This window comes from Drosophila hydei, unplaced genomic scaffold (assembly GCF_003285905.1).
Source record: "Drosophila hydei strain 15085-1641.00,03,60 unplaced genomic scaffold, DhydRS2 tig00000001-arrow-pilon, whole genome shotgun sequence".
Lineage (NCBI taxonomy): Eukaryota > Metazoa > Arthropoda > Insecta > Diptera > Drosophilidae > Drosophila > Drosophila hydei.
This window is the reverse complement of record NW_022045643.1, coordinates 8,630,043-8,637,533: the sequence shown is the minus strand read 5'-3', so window position 1 is coordinate 8,637,533 and position 7,491 is coordinate 8,630,043.

Below are 7,491 nucleotides of genomic sequence, written 5' to 3'. Positions count from 1 at the left end.
GTTCTCTTATTTTAAGCAACAGCTCAATTATTTCATACATTTACTTTTTTACTCAATTTACTTAGCTAACTAAACAAATTTTGTCTGTGCATCAAATCCTTTTGCTAATTTGCTTGCTTAGTAATTACTAAACAACAGATTGCCAGCTAAGAGCTGCCTATTATACTTAGTTATATATTTGTTTTTTGTCTTTTTGTTCAGCTTGGTATTAATAATAGCTGACTCAAAGTTGTAGCTCTGATGTGCTGGCCAAAATGCAATGATTAATGAGTGAATTATGCGCGAATAAACAGCCAAAACAAGTTCAAAAAGGCAAGCGCCCATTCCCGCCCTAGACTACCTATACGAAGTGCTCTTTGTCCTGGGCGCCTCACTGTGTGTGTGTGAGTGTGTATTTTGGTTGGCTGGTAACATGCCGGCAGCGTATTACCCAGCAACAGACGGCGGCCGCGTACGTAGTTCAAATGATTATGCACAGAAATGTGTACAATTTTTTATGCACTGAGCGAAACAGGGAAGCAGAGAGAGAGAGAGAGAGAGAGAGAGAGAGAGAGAGACAGGGGGAGTGGGAGCGTGAAGCTTCCGTGTAGAAAGTAAATTTTGCTATAACTACGATAGCAACAACCTTTTGACGTGCAACACGCGGCGTATGCGCAACGTTCGCCATAAATCTTGAATTGAACAAAGTGTGGAATGAGATGGAGCCCCACACGAACAGCTGCTGTCATACGCCAGAGGCAAAATACAAAAAAAATATAAAAGTTCTCATCTTTTATTTATTTTAGATTTTTAATAATCATTTCCTTTAGCTTTTGTATGCCGACGCTTTTTCATCTGCTGCTTTGCATTTTGTTTCATGTTTCAACTGTCTGCTTGTTGTTAACAATATTCACGTTTTTTTCCGTGCGCATTTTAATGAATTTGTTGTTAATATGTGTGTGATATAGAGTATAGAGAGAGAGAGAGTATAAATTTGTATATATGTATTAGCTGGCTCCACTGGCCACATGGCGCCATTTCTCCACGCTCATCCGCATTTGGCACGCGCGACTCTTTTGTTGCTGACATTTGCCGTTGCTTTTCGAAATTTGCGCTTCGCTGCTAATTAAAAATTTTGCGTCTATTTGCATATTTGTAGCGCCCGAACCGTAGCCCAACTCCGTCGCGTCGCTGGCTGTAGTCGAACGCCTGCAGTTGAGTTCGGACAACGCCCGTTTGTTTGTTGTCTGTTGCAAGGTCCTTAAAAATGTTGCCTCACCCTCGCGTGGAGTCAACGAAATTTGCTGCGCTTGTCCTTTGCCTTTGCCTCGGCCACTCATGTCTAAGGGTAACTGTTTCTCAATGTTTGATTGAGCCCAAAAAATGAAATTTAATTAGCTTCAACTTTAATGAGTGCGTAACTCATATTTCGACTAAATAACTAACAAGTCGTAGGCCAGCACAAGTGACCCTTGAACTGGCCTGGCGTCTAATGACCTCTTTGATTGCACCCGCGTTGCCACTGCCAGGTCCTGCGAGACACTTGTAAGCCAATGTCAACGCCTCGCTTAATAGTCCCGTTAGTTGCGCCTGTCAATACTGATGATAATAATAATGAAAACAGCTGCCATGTTCGGCCCACCTGTGCGACACGCCCACCTCTCACTATGCAGCACCTGTGTGGTTTGGAAAACTTTTTGGTCCTGGCAACTGTCAGTTTGACAATTTACGTTTAATTTACAGCTGCGGTCAGTTTGGCTGCGTTCGCTTTGCCAAAGTCAAGTGGCTGGGGTCAGTTTTAGATTAGTTTTTCATATCAAAACAACTATTGAGTGTGTGTGTGTGTGTGTTGGTGTGTGTGTGTGTGTGTGTGTGTGTGTAATTAGCGTGTTTTATGACTGCGTTTGGTTTTCAACTCCTTGGGGTGCAATTAGCTCTCAGTTGAAAAGTTTTTCATTTCAATTGGCCTAGGGGAGTTTTGATCGTGTCCTGGTTGCAACTATTATAAATGCAGTTTAATGAGTTTCTAAAGTACTAAAACAGCTAGGATTTTACCTAGATCGACTGACATACGTAATATCATAAATTGTTCCATTTTTGCTGTGATTTGGTGACTTTTATTTGCAGCTAATTCTTAAGTTAATTGTAATGAACCTTCTATGGCTTTCTCTGTCTAAAATATTCTTTTGACTCATCATTTTACGTCCACTTCTGAGCTCTGTCAGTGATTCCACTCCATAAGCTATTTAGACTTATTTGAAAGGGGTTGACTTTGCGGCTTTAATAAAAAAAATAAAAAAATTGAGAGGCCCTACAATAAGCTAAGATTAAGCCAAGTAGTATTAGTTCGAGCAAAATGTATACGTGTAAAATTTTTAAGAAAATTTTTGTTTCACTTTGCTTCTCAGACAGTTTTATAACAGTTGAATCAGCATCTTCAACTTAAAAGTACTATCAAACCAAAATGAAATAAAAAAATTAAACAAAATTAAATTTTTTCAGATTTTTGTTTTCTTTTAATCACAACTTTTTTTAAAATCCTTCGCCCATTTTTCCACATTTTTCAGTAAGTTTCTTCACGCCCACTAGGCCTGTAGCATATGGGAAAAACTGTGTTTTCTCCTGTATTTTCAAAAAGCTAGAGCCTTAAAATTTGGCATGTAAGTTACTGCTATGATCCTCTACAGGCTGCACTGGGTTTTATATTCTTAAACTTTCTTTTATCAGCTATTTTTCAAATTTTCTAGCATCACATTTTATATAAAGAAAACTTAATTCATATAAAATAATATTTTCAGATATTTTAACAAATGAAATCGGTTATAAACATTTTATGTTGTACCATTTACTGTCTCACTATTTATATCTATAACTTAATATAGCCCAAACTGACCTAAATACGACTTGAAATCCTCTTTCGTTGCAAATGAAACCGGCATGGAGAGCTGAGTATGACGAGTCTATACTCAGTACTTGATAGCAACTAATAGCTCGAGCCCGCTAATCATTTTATTAACATGTGCAGCTAAGCGGCTTATAAATAAACCAATACCCCCGAAAGCGTGATATATTCAAAATATATACTGGCAGAGCGACAGACACGTATACACACATACATATATCAGAGAGCTACGACGTCGCAATATTTAAACACCAACATATTCAAATCCGACTTTATGGCCAATGCAAATAAACCAGCGAGACAGAGAGGGGGAGAGGGCGAGGTCGGGAGAGAGCGGACATAGAGTCAAGTGGAATCTGGGCAAGGACTATAGCGAACACCCGTCGCCCTGGGACCCATAATAATAATTAAGCCGATAACACTCGCAGATTTTGCACTTGCCAACAGTGAAATGGAATGGGATCTATACGCATAGCTTATAGACCGGGTGCGGTGTTAATGATAGTGCGGCGGGCTGGCGTACCTATAAAAAATGTCTGCAGCGAGCAAAATGTTTAATTGTTACACATATGCAAACAATAAGCCAAAGAGGCCAACCACCCCCAGGCAGGGCTGAAAAAAATATAAAAAAAGAAGTGAAAACAAAACCTAATGCGCTTATTGCGGGCCAACAAAAAATTGCACGTGCTGTGCGACCAAAAGCAGAAAGAAAACCTTCTGACTTGGCATTTTTAGTTAATTTTATGAAAATAGTCAACGACTGCGCAGACTAGTCGGGGTTAGTTTTGGCTCACGAAAATTTCGACACTCTGGGTAGGTTTTCAGTTTTTTCCACTTTTTTATGGCTTGTCTGGCGGCAAGGTATGGTTAAATGTAACAGATGTTAACATGAGGGATGCTAATCACCAGGGGCGGCTGCTTGGCCGCTGCGTGCCTAGCTTCAAGTACAAAATAATGTTGTATCATGGCAATAAATAGTGTGATTAGGTTTTCCAAGAGATCAGCGAGGTGTAGAGCGCGAGTCTATTGTGTGTCGGAGGTCATTAATAATAATATTTGGAATAATGTATTTAAGCTTATTTATAGTTGTCCAAAAGGCGGCGTATGTTGAGAAGTGCTATTTAGTTTGTTATAATAATAATTTTAATGAAAAGAAATTTTTAAAAATTTTAAAACATTTGTTATTCACTTATTACAAATATTATACAGATATTTTCAATTGTGGATTGATAGTAGTAAGCAAAGAAAAATTACTTTAGAATATATATTTTTCTGTCTTGGTTGAGGTTTTTTACTTAGTTTTTTATGCTATTTTGGTTGAATTTTCAAAATCGATAATAATAAAGTTTTTTCATGGTAATATTGACAAAATTGATTTGTTTTAACGCAAAATATATATATTTTTTAATTTTTTTTAATATTTAACAACTTATAAATTTCCTTATTGTTAAATGCCATAAATTATTCAATTTTAGTTTAAAATAAATTAAAGTAAAATAATTTACAATTAAATAAATAAAGTCTCTAGCTTGCTTAGTCTCTCTGCTGTGAGCAAAAGAAAACAGTTTTATGGGATTGACCAAGGCAAGAGGCACAGGTTTTTCTTTAACTCGAAGTCGGAAGAGTTAGAATAGCTAGTTATATAAGCACACATATCAATTGAAGAAACAAACCGACACATATACTAAACCACTTCCATTTCCTGCTACTTTAAACTCACACAACCACAGCAGCAAAGCTGCTTCATTGCCTTATCAATTGTCTGCCGATCAAACATTGGGCGCCATTAGCACATAGAGGCCCAGGTTCCAACCTGAAGCTAACAATAGGCGCTAATGTTGGTCAATTAATAAGCAAGAGCCCCGGGAACAAGGAACTAAATGAACGCCTGCACTTTGCGCTAATATTTCCTGCCTTGCGGCGCGATAAGGATCAGGTGAAAGGCAAGGATTGTGGCTGGGGCAGCGGAAGCGCACATTAGTTTGGCTCGTACGAAATACATCATTGTGTCAGGAATGAATCCTTTTTCACTGTGAACATTTACGCGTCGCTGCACCTGTCTATGCCAGCGTCAGCGCTAGCGCCACGCCCACGCCAATTTGTGGGGCGTTTGTCCATTGTGGTTGCCGTTGTGGTGTCGCTGCCTTCTTTTTGGTCGAAAAGTCGGCCTAAACAAACGCTGACATGACATTCCATTAGCACACAATTTATCAAAGAAAACAGCGCAGCGGTTGGTCACTCGGGCCTGCCACTTGTTACCTATGTTGGGTGATCTTATCGAGGCGCGCTTCCTTGAGGGAAATGCCTCAGTCTGCCCTAGTTCAATCTCTCTCTCTCTCCTGGACAGTGCCCTGCATAATGCCAGGCAATTAGTCAAACTCGCTGACATTAATGTGCGCACTTTTGTGCATTTTGTAACAGCCACAAAAAAGTGCAATGGGAACCTTTTCGGGTGCAAACGACTGCCTAATACTGGTTCAGGGCTTAAAAAAATTAAATTTATGCAAAAATTGAAAATTGATGTGACTAGAATTTGTTGGTCTATGTATAGATTTGCTTAAAATTGATCTAACTCACTGATAGCAGCTTTCTAACTGTAGAAGATATTGTGTGATATATATCACTTTTGAGTAACCTATAGAGTAGATCAATAATACTTATTGAATTTTCAACTCTCTAGATTTATTTATTTTAAATTTCAAGTCGAGCTTCTATTGGGCTGCTCACAATATTATTATTATGGATGGATGTATTTTGGGTATTTAATAAATAAAAGGAGGAAAAGGACAAACATCGTCATGTATTTTAAATTTTATTTATATTGTTTTTATAATTTATTAATATTTTATTCATATTTATTTTTTTATATTTATATATTTTATTTACATCTGTATAATTTATTTATTTTTTATATAATTAATTTTGTAATCATATTTATATATTTTAATTACATAAATAAATGTAAAATTTATTTATGTTTTATATAATATTTTTATATAGTTATATAATTTATTTATATTTCGAAAAATAATATTTCATATTTACTTTTTTATATTTATATTTCAAATTTCAAGTACCTTATTACAACAGCGTAAAAGTCAAATTCACATAATCCTTACATTTTAGTAATGCACTCAAATATATACGCAAATACTAATAAGAGTACATCCACTCACCCAGCGACACAAAGCCAATATACCCTTCTCACGTTATGAGCGCGCATAGAAAAGAAATGAAAATGTCTCACACTGTTCACGTCACCTGAAAGCATTTTGCAGCTCAACGCCTTCACGTACACCTTAACCTACCCAAATACGTCTAAATATTCTTTAAAATTTATGCAACTGATCGTTGATAATTTTTAATTTGCTTCGCACCCAGGGAGCTGCCCTGTGTCAGGTGCTTGGGCCCAGTTAGTATGCTAATTTGAATGGCTGAGTTTTCCTACTCCCTTTTTTATGGTCAGCCATGTGTCGAGCTGCGTTCCGGCCGTAATTAAGTGTTTAGGCTGCATCATTGGCCGGAACTGAGAAGTTGGGCGCTTAAATAGGCGTAAACTTGTCCGACAGCAAACAGCTCAATTTGCATTTTGTTCAAGTTTCAATTTTTCGGAAAACGAAACGTTCGCCAGTTGTAAAAATTTTAAGGTTTACGATTTTTTAATAGTTGGCTCCTTGGCGCGATTTTTATGAGTTGTCGCCTAGCGTTAAGGTTGACTCGCAGCTACAGGTGCATTTGGCCAGAGGATTACGACCGACGACTGTTGATTTAATTAGTTCATTTATATGCTGCTGCTGCTGCTGCTGTTTCATAGGGAGCTATAAAACAACCTATAGGTGTTCTAATTTATGAGCAACATTTTATATAATTATTGTCAAATTGGTTGTAAAAAAAACAGAAAGTTTTACGAGCGGAAGCAATATGTGAACTGTTTTTACTAGTGTTAAGTCTGCAGTTTCTAAGAGTTCCTAAATTTTAAATTAATTTATATAGTTAGCTGATAATGTAGTAAAAACACCAGAGTGCGCATTGTAATACGGGTTAATCTAAATTTACCTTAAAAGTCAAGTCAAAATATCGCCGCCTTCTGCCTGTGTCATACCTTTTCATAAACATCCTATTTTCCAATTTCCTATTTTACAGAATCATTTTTAGTATTCACTGCAATAAAATTATGCATAATACATTTTAAATATGAAATATATCGTTAGAAATTATTAAATTTTATATTATTATCTTTTATTTGATTATCAAAATAAATTTAAAAAATTTTATTTAGCTTTAAACTATTATATTTATTTCTACAAAAAGAACTTGCTTGCTTTGAGCCCGCAGATATAAATATTTAGAATGACAGCACCTCCTACATGTATCTACTTATATCCATGACTACACATATTATATACAACTGTTTCTCATGACATATCTGTCTATAAATTTAGTAGCAGTAGAAGTGATTCTAACGCCCTGTAGAAGCACATTTTCCTTAACCAATCGATAGATATAAATGTATATATTTTTCCACAATCAATGCCGGTTCTGGGCACACTTCAAATGACAACAAATAAGTCCACTTCAGAGTGATTAAGCGACAAACATCAAATAAACTG